Below are 18,306 nucleotides of genomic sequence, written 5' to 3' on the forward strand. Positions count from 1 at the left end.
CCCCATTATGAGACTCGAACCCTCTTTGACCACTTGGTTACCCCACCGCGCAGCCCTTGTTGTAGATGATCAACACGATTAAGGGAATCAATGTTGTTTACATCTGGCAAGGACAAACCCGTGATCGATAACAGGAGAAACTCTTCGCTGTGGACGTGTAGTGGCACACAACGAAGTAGCCAGACCACCCACGCGGGGATTCCTGATCCCCAGCAAACTATGCTGGTCGTACAAGGTGACGATCATTGCCCAAGATATGAATCACTGGATTGGTCGTTGGCACATGGGTGGAATATTGCAGAATGCGACAAACAAACAAACAACCTTCATTTTGACTATTTCAGACGGAATCGCAATCATAGCTTGACTCCACTGTCAAATTTTGACAACTTCCATTTCAGTAAGTTTGACATATGCTGCATTGAAAAACATTTTGCTGAAGCAGTGTCAATAAACATAAATAAATAGGGGCGGTCGGGTAGCCTAGTGGTTAAAGCGTTCGCTCGTCACGCCAAAGACCCGGGTTCGATTCCCGACATGGGTACAATGTGTGAAGCCCATTTCTGGTGTCCCCCGCCGTGATATTGCTGGAACATTGCTAAAAGCGGCGTAAAATCATACTCACTCACTCACTCATGAATAAATAAGGACTGAATGTCGATTGATTTCGGTTCATTGAGGTGTAAATCGAAAAGTCGATGTGCAAACTGTATGAATCCGTCTGCTTTGATATACACAACTGTTTGGTTAAACTAGTGTACATGTTTTCGTTGTTGAATTTAATTATAAGGATTGACTGTGGTTTTGTTGCGGCTCATTGAGGTATGAATCGAAAAACCGACTTGCAAACTTTTGTAATGAAGGAATCACAAAGGACACAACGAAAATTTAATCATTGCCACATGTAGGTAACATGCAGGAGGAGTATGGTGGTTGGATTTAGCGCTGGATGTTGTGGGAAAGCCGTAGTTGATGATAGTTTTGTATTGATACATGTAGGTAACATGCAGGAGTATGGTGGTTTGGTTTAACGCTGGATGTTGTGGGAAAGCCGTAGTTGATGATAGTTTTGTATTGGCACATGTAGGTAACATGCAGGAGTATGGTGGTTTGGTTTAACGCTGACTGTTGTGGGAAAGTCGTAGTTGATGATAGTTTTGTATTGATACATGTAGGTAACATGCAGGAGGAGTATGGTGGTTTGGTTTAACGCTGGATGTTGTGGGAAACCGTAGTTGATGATAGTTTTGTATTGGCACATGAAGGTAACATGCAGGAGTATGGTGGTTTGGTTTAACGCTGGATGTTGTGGGAAAGCCGTAGTTGATGATAGTTTTGTATTGGCACATGAAGGTAACATGCAGGAGTATGGTGGTTTGGTTTAACGCTGGATGTTGTGGGAAAGCCGTAGTTGATGATAGTTTTGTATTGGCACATGTAGGTAACATGCAGGAGGAGTATGGTGGTTGGGTTTAGCGCTGGATGTTGTGGGAAAGCCGTAGTTGATGATAGTTTTGTATTGATACATGTAGGTCACATGCAGGAGGAGTATGGTGGTTGGGTTTAACGCTGGATGTTGTGGGAAAGCCGTAGTTGATGATAGTTTTGTATTGATACATGTAGGTCACATGCAGGAGGAGTATGGTGGTTGGGTTAAGCGCTGGATGTTGTGGGAAAGCCGTAGTTGATGATAGTTTTGTATTGATACATGTAGGTAACATGCAGGAGGAGTATGGTGGTTGGGTTTAACGCTGGATGTTGTGGGAAAGCCGCAGTTGATGATAGTTTTGTATTGATACATGTAGGTCACATGCAGGAGGAGTATGGTGGTTGGGTTTAGCGCTGGATGTTGTGGGAAAGCCGTAGTTGATGATAGTTTTGTATTGGCACATGTAGGTAACATGCAGGAGGAGTATGGTGGTTGGGTTTAGCGCTGGATGTTGTGGGAAAGCCGTAGTTGATGATAGTTTTGTATTGACACATGAAGGTAACATGCAGGAGGAGTATGGTGGTTGGGTTAAGCGCTGGATGTTGTGGGAAAGCCGTAGTTGATGATAGTTTTGTACTGATACATGTAGGTAACATGCAGGAGGAGTATGGTGGTTGGGTTAAGCGCTGGATGTTGTGGGAAAGCCGTAGTTGATGATAGTTTTCTATTGATAGTCTCCTAGCAGATCGGCAAAATAGAGTTTAGCATTAACTGTATTGTCCGTTTCAAGATAAAGGGGTACTGGACGGCCGCGGATACCAACAATGGGCTTTGCACATTCCCGGTAATGAGACTCGAACCCTCTTTAACCGTTTGGTTACCCCACCACGCAGTCTTCGTTGTAGATGATCAACACGATTAAGGGAATCAATTTTGTATTGCTACATGTATGTAGCATGCAGGAGGAGTATGGTAGTTGGGTTTAGCGCTGGATGTGGAGGGAAGCCGAAGACGACACAGGTTTGAGACACTCACCACAATGGTGCAACCCTCAAGCAGGACCTGGTGTGTAAAGCTGGCATACCGCAATGGGAAGACAACAAACTATCAACTGACCCTCACAGCTAAGGGAAGCAGGTCTTCACAACGAACCGGAGTGGGATTGTATGAAAAAATATATTTGGGTTAATAGTTTTAATATAAAAAATACCCGGTTTTGCAGCTGTAGCTGGAAATATATCTCGCCTGAAAACAAAATCCCCTACACACAGAAGATCACACGGTCGGTCCCTCTGGCGGTAAGCTGGCGAAGCTTGCTTGGGCTAATGCATGTAATCTACGTGTAACAGAACCTGTAAATACGCACGTTAGACAGTTTCTCCTTGAATGTCCTCAGTTAACGACATAAAAAAATGGAATGTTGAATTTTTTTTCGGGAATGGCACACTTTTCGTCAGTATGAAAAAGGAGAGTAGTTCTTTTCTGGTAATTAATCTTGATTTATGTTCAGATAAAAATACGAATTGCAGGGCGTGATTCAGTCTATAGAGGCTCTGTAATTACAACGAGGGAATTGCCGAGGATTACGCACTGTGTATTTAAGACATATTTGTTACTGACACTGCCGTGATAATGTCTACTTACTTACGGTCCCCATGGTGCGTGGATGGAGCGTCTGTCAGGAGAGCGTCAAGTCGGTGCCCTCGCGATTGTTCTATCCTTAGGCGCGTCATATCAAAAGACGTGCACAGACTGTACTTCTTGTTACCCTGCCTGAAGTTCGGCATTAAAGGGATGAAAAAGGACTTGGAGGCTCCGAGTCAGTATACTGTGTCTGATTGTGGCAGCCATTTTTATTTGGGGCACGTCACTCGGCGGGCAAGCACTTTAAAATCGGCCTTAGTCCGGACTAGCACGCACACACGCACACACGCACGCACGCACGCGCGCGCGCGCGCACACACACATACATGCACACACGCACGCTCGCGCACACACACGCACGCACGCACGCACAACCATAACAAACAAAAATCACACACACACACACGTGCATGCACATCTCTATATTAATCTCTCAAGAGCGCAACGTTAGCCCCATTTCACTTCACATCAATGTTTCTACTGGCTTCTGAAAGTGCATCTGTAGATGCCTATATTCGTTGTATATAATAGAGGCACTACACATCCTGCTTGATGCCCTCCATAGAGTGGGATAGACAACATTGAGAATGTGAGTCTCGAACCACCGGCCACACCACGGGAGCGGTTGGAATAACACCTTTCAGAACAGTATAGCTCGGTTTTGGAGGACAGTCGAAATCGATGCAGGTCACGGGTTGTTGCATTCGTCACTACTCGCCCCTTTCCGTAACCTACAAGAAGACTCGTCCCCCTATCGATGAATGTTATGTGCGAAAATACGACAAACCAATCAGAATGCGCGTATGATTTCAAGTTCTTCGTCAAAGAATCCCTCAGAAATAATATTTGATTTTACATATGTCTTGCATCTAAAAATATACCCAAGACACAGTTAAATGTGTTCAATCATACTGTATAATTCGGCATGTCAAGATCTGCTTTAAATTGCATCTGAAAAATATATAATATATCGGGAAATATGTGTGAACCATTACACAACGAGTTGACAATTGTTTTAGGTATGCCCGTTTGCGCCAAGACGGAACCAGGTCGCAAAAATGGCCACGAGAGGGGCACGAGTCGATATTCGGCTTGTCCCGGAATAACACGAGTTGGTCACGAATGGGGTTGTTGCTGGCGGTCAAAGGGACATAACCCGACCAATCATCAGCGGATCCTGGCAAGGCTGAGTTCTCCCGGGGATTTGAAAGAGAAGGAGTCGGGAGGAGAGAGAAGGTTGATGGAAGGAAGGAGGAGGGTAGATATAAGAGCAAGTAGTGCACCAGAATCTCACGTAGATATCCAATCAAAGCAAATAAGCTGGGTAAAAAGTTCTCCATGCAGTTACGTACGTGGCACAGATAAACACATATGACTTAAGAACTTCAATTATTTGTACGTTTAAAAAGATGTATGAGCCTAGGAATATATAGTTTGACCAGAAATTATTGAGAATTTTTCATACCATTTTAATCTTCAATATTTACCATATCTAAGGTGTATGTAGAACTTTGTTTGATTTGATTCAAGGGAGACAACTCCGCGTGACATATTTCTAAAGTATGACCAGCGTTGTCTCCCTTGGTGAAAAGCGCACAGGCGGCAAACAAGAAGACTACCGTGGAAATGACAGCTTTGGAAAAAAGAAAGGTTATTTCTTAATTATACAATCAAGGAATCAAGTCATCACAGGTCAGTATATAGAGAACTCATAGTCCAATATCAACTGTGTACCGTGTTTGGAAAAATATTTAGAGTGGAGATGGAATTGAGCACAATGAAGGGAGTAGGTAGGCCAAAGAAATTGATTGTTGCTGACAGAAGGCGACTTGGTATATTGGCGTCTAAAAACATACTCATGAGCATAGAAACATATGAGGCATGAAATGATTATTAGAGGAACAGTACAGGTTTCTAAAGAGACAATAAGAATGCATTTGCATGCAATGGATTGGCAGAAATCACGAGGAATTCCATCACCACTCCTAAAACCTAAACAGCAAGAATGATGTTTGTGCATGTGTTTGGGACAATATTCAGTGTGGTCTAAATTGCATAAAAATTTGGAAGGAAGGGTACAGAAAAAACAATTAACCAGCGTCCAAAGTACTATCCTAAATTTCATTTGTGGGGTGGGGTGTCTGTGTTGGGTACCACACCATTTATGTGTATTTGAAGGTAACATGAACAGTACAGCGTACATTGATATTCTACAGGGACATCTTCCAACAGCGCAAGTGTTGTATGGTGACGGGTGGATATTCCAGCTAGACAATGATCCAAAACAGAGCGAAGCATTCTCAGGAATGGTTTAACGGGCAAAATGTTACCCTCCTGGAATGGCCCAGCTTGTCCGAACCTGAACACACTTGGGGAATCATGAAGGACAATTTCAATTACTAAAATGTCAAACATATACGTGATATGAAAGCAGAGGTGGGGAGGTATTGGGGCAGTATGACTCATGATTTTCCTTGATAGGCATTGAAACATGTATTAGGAAAGGAGGTGGTCTGAAGTATTGAACAGTTTGCTGTTTTGAAGCTTCAAGTAAGCAGTGTTTGTTGGACCAGCTTTTCAGTTGGTCTATGACTTAAATCTGTAATTTAGACAATGCGCTAATTTCTAATGGGTACCAGCGAGAGCTTTCTACATGTTGGGGAACAGATGGAAGTCTGATGGCACCAGATCAGGAAAATAAGATGGGTGCTTCATGAAGGAGTTCAAAGCCACAGCGGTGGGCTGGCTGGCGCCTTGGCAATGAGTGATTTGTGCACTGGAGCATTGTCCTGATGGAAGAACTCTCATTGTTTCAGCTTCTCGTGTCTCTTAGTCTTAATCTCATCTCATATGTGCCTCGAAGGTGCAGCATCATGGGCTCCGTATACGGTCTGGCCTTTCTGAATATAGTCCACCATTGTGCCACCTCCGGCATACAAGAACACGAAGGTCATAACCTTTCACAGCTGATGGACACAGTCTTTGTTTTGATGGTGGTGATGTCAAATGCTTCCACGGTTTAAATTGTTGTTTTGACTCAGGCTGGAAGTGGTGAAACCAGGTTTTATCAGGATCTTAAAAAGTAGCAAGAACCTTTCAGGATCAGCTTCAAACAGAGCAATATTCTAAAGAGACCTGTTGTGTCGGTACGTTGTCAGAAGGTGAGGCAGCCAGCGAGCTGATACTTTCCTCACTTACAAAGATTCTGTGATATGGAACGTACTCTAAACTTGGAAATTTCTTCTCACCTAGCAAAATGACGCCAAATCATTCGCAGGTCGGCCATCACCATGGTTTGGATCATTTCAGGTGTTGCTTCAAGGCTCTCCCTGGCACGTTTAAACTCGGCTTCCCACCTCTGTACGATGGCACAGGAAGGGGCATCTTTCCCGAGTGTTGTACCAATATATCTTCATGGATGGCTTTTTGTGTTAATCCCTTTTTGTGCAAGTACTTGATCACTGTTAGTTCCCCAAGTTTGTCCATTTTCCAAAGGTCAGAGACCCCTACTTATTGTCACAGCAAACAATTTCCCAAATGACTCAAGTCTTTGTGGATATAGCGCTCTGATATCTATAACAAAATATTTCACTGTTGTGCAATTCCTTCTATGTGAGGCTTAACACGTCCAGGTCAACCCTCGTATCATAGATAATTGAAGGTAGCATGTGCATTAGCTGGAGACCCGTGAAGATGCGGGGTAGAATAGGTCTTCAGCAACCCATGCTTGCTGTAAAAGGCGACTATGCTTGTCATAAAAAGGCGACTAACGGGATTGGGTCAGGCTCACTGACTTGGTTGATGCTTGTGATGTAAGGGAGGTCTTCTTTCACTTGTCATCGATCCCAATTGCGTGGATCGATGCTCATGATGTCAATCACTGGATTGTCTTGTCCAGACTCGATTATTTACAGACCGCGGTCATATAGCTGGAATATTGCTGAGTGCGGCGTTAAACAACAAACAAACAAACGAATCATATAGCTGGAATATTGCACTGTTAATTGTATTGTTGTTCAACAGTATACTCAGCAGAACCACTGCATTATACATTCTCAGAGTAGTATGGTTGACAATCATATAATAAGCTCTAAAGTGAGTGACAGCTACTGAAGTTTGATGTTTACTTTATTATGTTTGTTTGTTGTTTTACGCCGCAATATACCGGCGTGATTAAAACCAGAGGCGACAGTATGATCAGCGTCCTACGACATCTGGATGTGTATGTAGGCTCACCTTTCAATATCAATCTTTTTCGGCCTTGTCTAGTTTTGTAATTTAGAGTGAGTATTAACAAAATAATTCTTTTTGAGCAGAGAATCTCGATGGAAAAGAAAAGTTAATTATTTTCTTTGATATGAATTGGAACGCTGTGATTCTCTATCTAGGGATAAAACATGTATGTTCCGCTCAACTGCCCATAAGATGGACGGTTCAGTATATTATCAGATTAAATCAGTTAGTTAGAACAAGAAACGTAAAAGGATTACTTGATTTGTGCTGCTTGATAACAGAAAATCCTCCTTTCGAAAGCCCAGGAGAGACGAATTTGTACCAGAGATTATTCGCACATTCGCTATTATCAAAGGAATCTGGTTCCCATTAAAAAGGAATTTAAGAATGGAATGTTAGTAATTTTTGGAAAAAAACCTGACGGTTACATTAGGCGTTGTTCCTTTTTCATTCAATCAGAGATAATTTGTTACGCTAAATCACAGATTTGAGGAAATAATTAAGATTCATTTGTGAACTCCACCTCAGTGTGATTACATTACCTCTTAATGCCCCAGGAACACTGCAGGAAAACAGTGTTTGGATTAAGGCTGAAGAAAACTGATTAAGGGTTATTTCTTAAGGTACTTGCATTTTGCGTTAATAAAATATTACTTTCATAGCATAAAGATCTTCAGCTGAAACGATTACGAAAGAACTTTTCCACAAAACACCATCCCCGAGGGGATGCGGGATAGAATAAGAGACAAAATTCCCAGTTAGAACTGGTCCCAAGCTGTATAAGTTTGTCGTAAAAGACGATTGAATGGATGGGGTGACCGGCTCGGTAACATGGTTGACTGCGACACCTCATGACATCACAGTGCTCGATCGTTGAGAAAAATACAAGTCGTCAATCATTGTTCATGACAGTTCAGTGAAGTTTCCTAGTAGGGCCAAACGTGTCTCTTCATGTTCTCTCCCCAAATGTCAATGCTTCCCATGAAGATCCAGGGTAGATTAGTCTTCCGCATCCCATGCTTGCCTTAAAAGGCGACTATGCTTGTTGTAGGAGACGACTAACGGGATCTGATGGTCAGGCTCGCTGACTTGGTTGATGCATGTCATCGTATCCCAGTTGCATGGGCCGATGCTCATAACATCAGTCACTAGATTGTCTGGTCCAGACTCGAGTATTTACAGACCGCGGTCATATAGCTGGAATATTGCTGAGTGCGGCGTTAAACAACAAACAAACAAACAAACGAATCATATAGCTGGAATATTGCACCGTTAATTGTATTGTTGTTCAACAGTATACTCAACAGAACCTTTGCATTATACATTCTCAGATGAGTATGGTTGATAATCATATAATAAGCTCTGAAGTGAGTGACAGCTACTGAAGTTTGATGTTTACCTTATTATGTTTGTTTGTTGTTTTACGCCACAGACAGCAATGTACCGGCGCTATTAAAACCAGAGGCGACAGTATTATCAGCGTCCTTCGACATCTGGATGTGTATGTAGTTTCACCTTTCAATATCAATCTTTTTCGGCTATGTCTAGTTTTGTAATTTATAGTGAGTATTAACAAAATAATGCTTTGTGGGCAGAGAATCTCGATGGAAAAGAGTTAATTATTTTCTTTGATATGAATTGGAACGCTGTGATTCCCTATGTAGTATAGGGATGAAACACTTATGTTACGCTCAACTGCTCATAAGATGGTCGGTTCAGTATATTATCAGATTAAATCAGTTAGTTAGAACAAGAAACGTTTTTTTTCCAAAAACGTAAAAGGATTACTTGATTTGTGTTGCTTGATAACAGAAAATCCTCCTTTCGAAAGCACAGGAGAGACGGATTTGTACCAGAGATTATTCGCACATTAGCTATTATCAAAGGAATCTGGTTCCCATTAAAAAGGAATTTAAGAATGGAATGTTAGTAATTTTTGGAAAAAAACTGACGGTTACATTAAGCGTTGATCCTTTTTCATTCAATCAGAGATAATTTGTTACGCTAAATCACAGATTTGAGGAAATAATTAAGATTCATTTGTGGACTCCACCTCAGTGTGATTACATTACCTCTTAATGCCCCAGGAACACTGCAGGAAAACAGTGTTTGGATTAAGGCTGAAGAAAACTGATTTAGGGTTGTTTGTTAAGGTACTTGCATTTTGCGTTAATAAAATATTACTTTCATAGCATAATGAATAAAGATCTTGAGCTGAAACGATTACGAAAGAACTTTTCCACAAAACACCATCCCCGAGGGGATGCGGGATAGAATAAGCGACAAAATTCCCAGTTAGAACTGGTCCCAAGCTGTATAAGTTTGTCGTAAAAGACGATTGTATGGATGGGGTGACCGGCTCGGTAACATGGTTGACTGCGACACCTCATGACATCACAGTGCTCGATCGTTGAGAAAAATACAAGTCGTCAATCATTGTTCATGACAGTTCAGTGAACTTTCCTCGTAGGGTCAAACGTGTCTCTTCATGTTCTCTCCCCAAATGTCAATGCTTCCCATGAAGATCCAGGGTAGATTAGTCTTCCGCATCCCATGCTTGCCTTAAAAGGCGACTATGCTTGTTGTAGGAGACGACTAACGGGATCGGATGGTCAGGCTCGCTGACTTGGTTGATGCATGTCATCGTATCCCAGTTGCATGGACCGATGCTCATGACGTCAATCACTAGGTTGTCTGATCCAGACTGGATTATTTACAGACCGCCGTCATATAGCTGGAATATTGTGATCAGGCGTTAAACAACAAACAAACAAACAAAATGTCAATGAGTAATACATAGAATAACCTACTCGAAACTCCCTCGAATAACTCTCTCAAAAGGTCGGGATTAACACCATTCATTCATTCGTTCATTCATTTCATTGCGCAGATACTCCTTAATGCGTTATTGTCCTTCGTTCTTCAGAGACAATGTACAAGTGCGCGTGTCAGAAAAAAACCCTATTAACATCAATACCTTCATGTTTGCAAGAGGTTTCCACAAATGCCACAACCCATGATTGCCGTGAAAGGCGACTATGCTCGTCGTAAGAGGCGACGGACGGGATCGGGTGGTCAGGCTAGCTGACTTGGTTGATGCATGTCATCGATCCCAATTACGTGGATCGATGCTCATGATATTAATCACTGGATTGCCTGGTCCAGGCTCGATTATTTACAGACCGCCGTCATATAGCTGGAATATTGCTGAGTTAACCAACCAACCAACTACAAATGCCGTGAAGAATATCCAACCAAGAGAAATAGTCTATAACCCTTGAACCACATTTGGTGATTAGAATACGAAGACACCTTAGATACGTGTCCTAATGAGCCACGATCCAATCACCCACACTGTAACAGTCGTATTTACAATACAAATAGAAAGAGAAGTGACTTATTTGTATTGCTGCTATGTATGAAATGAGGTAATCATCTCTAAACTATGAAAATGTCTGTCTGTCTCATAAATCTACTTGGCTTTTCAAAACTAATTTCCCGATCCATTTGAAAATGTACCCTATCCATTTGAAAAGAGTTGAGAAAAAATTAAAATAACTGAAATCGATATTTTCAAACCTAAACATACTCAGTCTATTTATGTACCCGATTAAACATTATCTAAAGTCTCAGTATAAAAATATTGTGTTGCCATTTCCGTCCATCAAGTGCAACCAGTTCTTTGAAATTTGAACAGGTTCACTTCCTAAAACTTTCTGGACGAAGACACTTGAGCACTGTGTTGTAAGTTCACAGTTCAGGCAGGGACCCCGGTCTATTGTTTATTGATTTAGAAACGTGTCAGAAACCCTCACACCTTCCCGATGTATATTCCTTTACGTTTACTGTTGTTCTGTAGGGAAATACAGATGTCCATTGCAATTGTCAATAACGATGCTGAAGTATGCTGCAGAATGTACATTAAACGTGACAGAAGTATCACATGGGTAATATACATTTCGGAACAATTACAACATGAGTGTTGATAACATATCTTAGATCATAAACGTAATGCCAAACGTTCATGATAGAACGGGGGCAATACTCGAGAGGATAAACGTGATTATTAAACAGACAAGAGAAACGTTCAAATGGGCCCCTTACATGATATCATATTTATGATAGATAAGAGTTTTATATCACAGTACACGCTGTGTACTTGAAGTTTCCTCTTTTTCCAGTGACTTATGTTCGTGTGGACTGTATGTGTGTATGATTGTATGGATGGATGGATGATGGATGATGGGTCCAGAAGTAGTTCTAAAACGTCTTTACATTTAAGAAAATAGTGAGTGAGTGAGTGAGTTTGGTTTTACGCCGCTTTTAACAGTATTCCAATTACATATATCACGGCGTGTCAGCTTAATGTGGGAGGAAAGCCCGAAGTGATGCAGGCCTCAGACGTTTACCACTTCGGTGAAAACCATGAGCACGGGTATGGGGCTGACAAACCTAGAAACATAATCGGGGCGAACCGGGATTCGAACCCACAATCATAGATTTCTGGCGTGCCCAAGGGACACAACTCTGCACAGCGAATCGCGGCGCCTTAGACGACTGGGCCACCCGTACCCCCTTAAGAAAATAAGTTGTTATCCATAAAAATTGTCACGTATTCAGGTTCTAGTGTTAATAACAAAATGTAAACGGTGTAATCTGGGTCCTTAAACTTATTTTCAAATTATTATTCTCACATAATTAATTTCCAGCTTGACCCGTCCCGTGGGGATTCCGGGTTAGAGAAAGTCCCCGGAAACCTAAGATTGTCTCAAGAGACCACTTGGATCGGGATGTCTGGCTGAGTGACTTGGTTGTCATCTGACATCTAAAGGTGTTGATCTTTAATCATATACGTCATTTGACTATGTTCATACCACCGTCATATGACCCAGATATTGCTGAATGTGGCCCAAAAAATCAATTTAACCCACTCCTGGCAAGAGTTCAGCCTGCTGAACATGTTGTACCATCGGATAAAGGATAAGGAAAGACTGCAACAGATATGAAGCCAACTGTAATTTATGCCATGTTTTAGATCTTTTAGTACGTGCACCTGGCTATGTGCCTTCTTGTACTAGTCCAGGCTTCTGCAAATTTTATGGATGCCCTATTCAGACACATTAAACTGACGCCAAGCCCAACAGTTCTTGTTTTATCCCCTTAATGCAGAGCGCCAAGCAGCGTAACCACAAGTACCATATTTTAACGTCTTTCGGTGTGACGCGAACAGGGGATCCCACCACCGCTGTCCAGGCCTATGCTCCATCTACGAGACCACGGGGGGCGGGCGTTGAATTATAACATCAATAATAAAACAAAACCTATAGCATCATTTAGTGCTTTAAACTAAATGCTTTAATGGCAGGGATTCCACCTGTTATTTGTTTAAATCAGTTGTTCCCACTAATTATGCTCAAACACACAAGCTTCATCTCTTGTATGTAAGCCGTACATGGCCATTTCGTAAAGCTAGGTGTCGCGGACATGATATGGTGTGGTGAGTTCGTTGACTTTGTTTCGCTATTGCCAAATACCCAGCCTCCGGATGATGGCTTTACAATACAAATGGATCACCTGACCATGTTAGGTCTACACCTACAAAACCGACTTGTGCTGAGCAGTTTAGCATTCCACGTTTATAGGAGCATTTACATATACAAGCATTCATCTCAGTAGATCATCAAAAAGCGAGATACATGAAGCTTACTCGGAGTAGGTTCGCAAAGCAGCCGTACGTTATTGTGGGAGATGGTTATTACAACTACGATATAAAAACATCCGTCAACACATGTCAAAGGTTCCGCATGGTGAGACAGGGCGCTTTACTGCATCCCACATCGTCTTCGCAATTTGGAAAGTACTTTCCTATTGTGACAATCAGGTAGTGGTATCTATTGATATTTACGTGGAGTGTATAAAATTCAACGTGTCAAGAAATCATGGAGATTCACAATATCCAACAAGGTATATCAACATTCATCATGATGGCATTGCCGATGCCTTGTCTTGGTTTGGTTTGGTTTGTTGTTTAACGCCGCACTCAGCAATATTCCAGCTATATGACGGCGGTCTGTAAATAATCGAGTCTGGACCAGACAATCCAGTGATTAATATCATGAGCATCGACCCACGCAATTGGGATCGATGACATGCGATGCCTTGTCAAGACTTCCGGAACGCAACATACTCAGCGGACACACAGTCGATCTGGTGGATCTGAATCGCGAGGCGGGCAGGCTCTGGCATGGATCCCTTGCAGCAATAGATGGTCAACCTGTACCATGCACGAACCTAGGTTCTTATAAGATCATCACATAAGCTTCCAGAATGGCCAGTGCCTGAAAATATCACCTGGTACACTTCATTGTCAGTGACAGGTCATGCGCACCAAGTACGATAGCTTAGACTGCGGGCATTGTAAAAAACTTCATCATAATTGTTAAACTTAGAATAGGTATATATAGGTCAGCAGGCAGTCTTAGAAACCACATTGGATTTACTCCAAGTAATAGTTTCCACTTACAGTTCGTCTGTAGATCATCCTATAAGGCGCGGCACTTTAAAGATGGCACCTGCACAGCATGGTTTGTATAACGTACATTGGTACACACCAGGGAATCTCAGCCACGGTGTGACATTCAAAAGCCGATAAAACAGATGTTATTATATCAGATATCACTTACCAAAACCTGTGTCCAGTTACGTCGCTCAAGGCCTACTTTGCTACATGACCAATCGGTCAACAATGAGCATGCATCCATTTGATTTTTTCCCGATTACAAGATAGCAGTTTTAGCTGTGTAAGCCCACAGTGCCGGTGCAACGGCCTCATACATGTACGTCTCGGATAGGTGCAGCTTGAGTGGGTACGGCAGTTTTGTTTGTTTGATATTTAACGCCGCACTCAGCAATATTCCAGCTATATGACGACGGTCTGTAAATAATCGAGTCTGGACCAGACAATCCGGTGATTGACATCATGAGCATCGACCCGGGCAATTGGGATCGATGACATGCATGAACCAGCGAGCCTGACCATCCGAAATCGTTAGTCGCCTCTTAGGCAAGTATGGTTTGTTGAAGACCAATTCTACCCCGGATCTTCACGGATCGAGAACGGAAGTAATTATGCACTGTGGTAGGCGAGGTCACAATGCAATATTTCGGTATGCCTACTTGTTAATCATAACTTTGATAATAATCACCGTTGTCATAACGACAAGGGTTTCTCCTTTCAATATGTGTTTCAATGTGGCTTTTCAGGCCCAGCCACCTGACCAGAGCCAGGCAGAGCAAGGAGGACACCAACTCCCTGGGATGTCTTTGGTTGGCCCAAGGAGGAATGCGTCAGAAGGAGGTGGCTGTTCTGGTTGAAGCCAAGTGATGAGCAAGCATCCAGTATTAACCTAAGATCCACCAACCTGGCTTACTTGGCAACGTGGTTCATACTACGATGTGTTGACTGTTACAGTTGCAACTCCTACTCCTAAACTCACACCAATTTTGGTCATAAACGCTGCAGAACATGGCATATGCATAGCGACGGCGATTTGCTTAGCAACGGTAGTTGCATTAGGGTTCGGTTTAGCTCACATTCTAAAGCCAACTAGGAACCACATTCCCGACCATTAACACCCATATTCTCTCCTGTATATATTTATACATGTATGTATAATTTACGTTATCCTTTGATAGACCTGCTTGCGTCACCCTCAGTGGGGTGACACGTCCTGCTTTTAAACAGTACAATATGTCCGGAATGACAATTCTCATAACTTTAATTGATATTTCACATTAACATGATAGAAACAAACACATTTCAAAATCAGTAGACGTGCAAATGAGAGTTGATCGTAATTCAGACGGAGACATCACTCAGTGTACCTGGGGAAATCAGGACTGTCTGGAAAAGGTTGGGATTTGATCTCGGGCAATTTTCAGAATCAACGTGATAAGATCAGGTAACTTACAGCGAGACTTGTTCCTGTCCAGTTTAATCATTGTGGACTTAAGCAACTATTAGGTCAAAGCATGACGTCTTCCTTTGAGAAAATGCTTTTCCTATGACATATATATTTGCTTGTAACCAACCACCAGTCCAAAAAGAAAAGAAGTCAGGTGTGCGCTATGGTTATTGACAAAGCTGTTCCGGGCGGTGATATGATCACAGACGATTCTCGAAGTTATAAAAAATTTGACAAGGAAAAGGAACTGCTTTTCTCCATTGCAAATTGTGAAAGGATCACGTAATTTGTGTTGTTGTATCATAATAAATCCTTCTCTTAAATCCCACACAAGGAGGATGAGTGTCAGGGATTATTCAAACATTCAATATTATCAAAGATATCAGCGTTCCAGAACAAAGGGATTCAATAATGGAATATTACATTCATGTATTCTTTGGAAAATAAATCTTACGATAACAGTGAGCGTTTGCTGCTTTCTTCATTCAAGTGGAGCTCTTTATGCAATGTTTATCACATATTTGAAGAAATATTGCAGATTCATTTCTCCAATCTCTCTCTCCGGATTAAATTACCCCTTAATGCCTTGCTTGATGCATATATAAACTAAGCATACTCAAAGAAAACAATTTTTGATTAAGGTTGAACATGCTTGTTTGACAAATTGGTTACATTTTTTTGTTATCGTATTCTACCACATGTCCAGAAACGATAGAAGAAATCAGTCGTATCGGAAACATGTGCGTGCTTGAGCTTCGATACTTCGGAATTTAACAAAGTTTGTTGTTCCTTTATCTCAACTAATTAAGAAAGGAATAATAACTAACAGTAAAATAGATAACGCACAGGACGTTGTCAGTAAAGTGAGTGATGATACGAGGGTTTTCACGAAACAAATTGTGGGCCTAATCACATTTCCTTGCAACATAAGTTTAAGACGTAGGAGACAAATCACTAGTCCTTTCTCACAATGAAATCACATACACTTAGGGAGTTACACTTGGTACACTGATTATATACCATCGAATCTGCGAATTTGCCATTATTGAAATAAAATAATTTGTTCAAATTAACCGTTTCTCCTTTTCTTTTGGGAAAATACCCAGCTTATATTTTCTTTGACTTCAACATTTCAACTACTATACAGTTAGACGAATAGACATCTCAGAAGAAACAAATTGAAACGTTGGTTACATTGGAAAGATGCGGTTGTCTTGAGTGGTCCATTTTCAGTGGTCAATGGTAAGATTTTCAGGGGTCCTTTCAAATAATTCACACCTATATTGCCCTTTGCGAAATCTGTTTCGGTGGATAATCAAGATGGTTATTCTCTTGCTTTGACATTTTAAACTTAGTTCTTCCCAACGATTGACTTCTTTTATGTGTACGGCGACACCAATCGGCAGGATACCCTTACATTTGCTGAAACAAGGGGTGTCGTCTCTATTTGATAGTGATTCAAAAACACTTTTCATGATATAGTCGGAATAGTACTATGGACTCTCCTTTAAGCAGTGATTTCTAATGATTATGAAAAGGTATGCACTCAACGTTATAAAACTTCTTCTTGCAAATTGATGAATCGTTTCAAAGTAAATATATTTATTATAATTATAAATATAATTATAAAGATTCATAACCGTCTAGGTTTCAACGAGTAGTCAATAAAAAGCGTAACAACGAGTGAGAAATTGCTTTCCTCGACAGTTTCACATATACATATTTAATGCTGTCTAAGATAAACCTGTCTTACAGTTTTAACGTAATGCCACCATTGTAGTGTTAAAAAGGTGCGTTACTAAAATGGCCGCATAGACTTAAATGGTTATTGCTTAAAATTGTCCCTTTGGATAGGAAAAAGGTAGTGTTTTTAAACAGCAAATCAGTCTGTACTTTTTTAACAGGTATACAGTCTGTTTTTCTCTTAAACAATGCATATGAAAACATTATCTCAATTGACTTAGCAAAGTACTCAATGCAGTATCTTCCTGGCTAAATGTTTACCCGTCTCCGCGGTTTAGTGTCACCTTTCGATATTTACGTGGAGCGTATCGAATTCAACGTGTCAGCGTTAAACTACTCCCAAGGTGTAATATTTCTTAGATTAATTCTCACATGATTTAGTACCAGACAATTAATTTCCAATTTATACACTTTTGTGCCGTTGGTTCAGCGTGCCAACATTGCAGTGATGTTTAGTGAAAGGTTTACAGGAAGACTTCAAGTTTTTGACACAGTAACGTTTATTTTATGATGCAGTCCACATTTATAAATCATCTTTTTCGACAACTTTCCGATATATTTTGATGTAGTTATGATAATGTAATTTTTGTTGTGTACAGAAAAGGAATTAATCTTATCAGTTTCCCCCAACCTTCGATGCTTTACATAATATTATATACATTCTAATCAATTTGATTATATTTGTATATAACTAATCCATTTCTCTGTAGAAAACTAATCTTCAGGTTTCTTAATTTCAAGATGTCATCAATAATTCATCACCAATACAATTGTTTTCTAGAATTAATATTTCACCCGACCATGGATGGAGCATATTTCCTGCATCAGAAGACGTACACAGAAGGTGGAACGTCATTAAATGGTGAAGGAGACAAGGAAATCACCTTTCCATTCCGTATGCGACTCAGTGTACCTAGGGAAATCAGCACTGTCTGAAGAAGACTGGAACTTGAGAGGGTGACGATTTACGGAGTCAGTGTAATAGGATCATGGATAGGCACAACGTGCGGAGTTTCCCGTGCGATTTCAATAACAAAGGGACTGCATATAACTATTGGACCCGTGTATCCATTGTGCCTTTTCTATTCTGCAGTCATATATATTACTGTGAAACCACCTGTCAGTCCAAAATGTTGTGCCCGTATATTTGGACTTGATATTTCCTTTTTGATAATGAAGGATTAATTGCTTATATCAGTTTACATGACAGGAGATCCGTGGATATCGGGTTCAGAATCTTCAGCAACCTATGCTTGTTGTAAGGGTCGACTAACGGGAACAGATGGTCAGACT

This window comes from Haliotis rufescens, unplaced genomic scaffold (assembly GCF_023055435.1).
Source record: "Haliotis rufescens isolate VD_foot unplaced genomic scaffold, xgHalRufe1.0.p SCAF_20, whole genome shotgun sequence".
Classification (NCBI taxonomy): Eukaryota; Metazoa; Mollusca; class Gastropoda; order Lepetellida; family Haliotidae; genus Haliotis; species Haliotis rufescens.